This window comes from Gymnoscopelus braueri, assembly GCF_963280865.1.
Source record: "Gymnoscopelus braueri genome assembly, chromosome: 10".
Lineage (NCBI taxonomy): Eukaryota > Metazoa > Chordata > Actinopteri > Myctophiformes > Myctophidae > Gymnoscopelus > Gymnoscopelus braueri.
Genome location: NC_137611.1, coordinates 30821540 through 30822949, shown reverse-complemented (window position 1 = coordinate 30822949; position 1410 = coordinate 30821540).

Genomic DNA, 1410 nt, shown 5'->3' with positions numbered 1-1410 from the left:
GTGCTCAGCAAATTCCATGGCTTATACTAGCCAAGTGGTCGCAGCTAAAAACAGACACATTTCATATTCCATATTTTACTTTATAATTTGCAGCTTGGCCTTTAGCTGTATATTACAGTTTATAGGTTTGTTACGGTTTGACTCTGGGTTTTTATGTTTACTATTTTTAGGGCCCAGCCAATAGGAACACAGAGGGGGCGTGGCTTAAGCAATTATAGCCTGTCCCTATTGGCTGTCTAAGGGCACCTAGCAGGTTTGGGGTGTTTAGCATGCTGGGAACTGGAGTCATGTTTGTTTAAACCCCAGCCAATAGGAACATAGAGTGGGCGGAGCAATGGTGCGCCTGTGGCACCCAGGGGCCCCACATGTGGTCCCTGGTGTGGCTATTCTGATGGCAGACCCCTGACCAGTGTTGGTGGCAAGTTTGGTGTGGATCGGAGCAACGGTGCGCCTCGCAGGTCCGCATGTTACGTTTGTGATCGACCCACCGCTGACCGTCGGTTGACCCTCTAGGCAATTTTAATATAGGATATGCTGAACTGCCAGTAAAAACCAGGCTCGACAATACTACCTATACATTTAGGAGTTTACAGGAGTCATATCACTGTCCTCCAGTTTAAAATATGACATTACACTTACAGTATAGCTGCAATGTCATTAGGTAATTATGAGACGATGTGATGGTTCGGGATGATCGCATTAGTCAAAGTACCGCAATGTCTTTATTAGTGCTTGGAGCCTCGTGCAGAACAGCACTAGCAAAAGCATCTGGGATAGACTTGCTTTGCTGCATGGCAGTCGGTTCTGGCTTTGCACTCATCAAGCAAGGATATGCTGTGCCACGACGTACAACGCATTAGACACCACTGCAGTCATTCGTGCAAAATTAGAAACAGCTTAATAATGGTGAGGGAACGAATGCTCTGGGGAAGACAACGCTTGTTACACTGTTCCACAGAGTTCCATATAATCATCGCTCCAGATAATGAGACCTGTGCCATGCTCCATCACTTTGCTAATTTGCTAAATCACAATTCATTCAGCCGGTCTCGTAGTACGCCTTCACACTCAAATGAAAAATATGTTATACTATAATCAAATACTGGAAAGAATAACTCAATTAGTCATAACTCAGAGTTTGATTTATCCTGTCTGATTAGAGCTAACGTGATCATCCTCCAATGCCTAATGAATGTGTTTGAATTTATATCGATATGAATGTGTTTGTCTTGCTCAAGACGAGCATAAACAGTATCTGTTGCCATTGCTGGGGAAATTCCATACAAACTTAGCTGAGAGACAGATGAAGCATGGACTCCCGCTACATGTTGTATAGAATTGTGTTGTAGATTAAACTTTTTCATAGATTTCATAGATAGCTTCATATGTTTGACAGCAACTATCATCAGT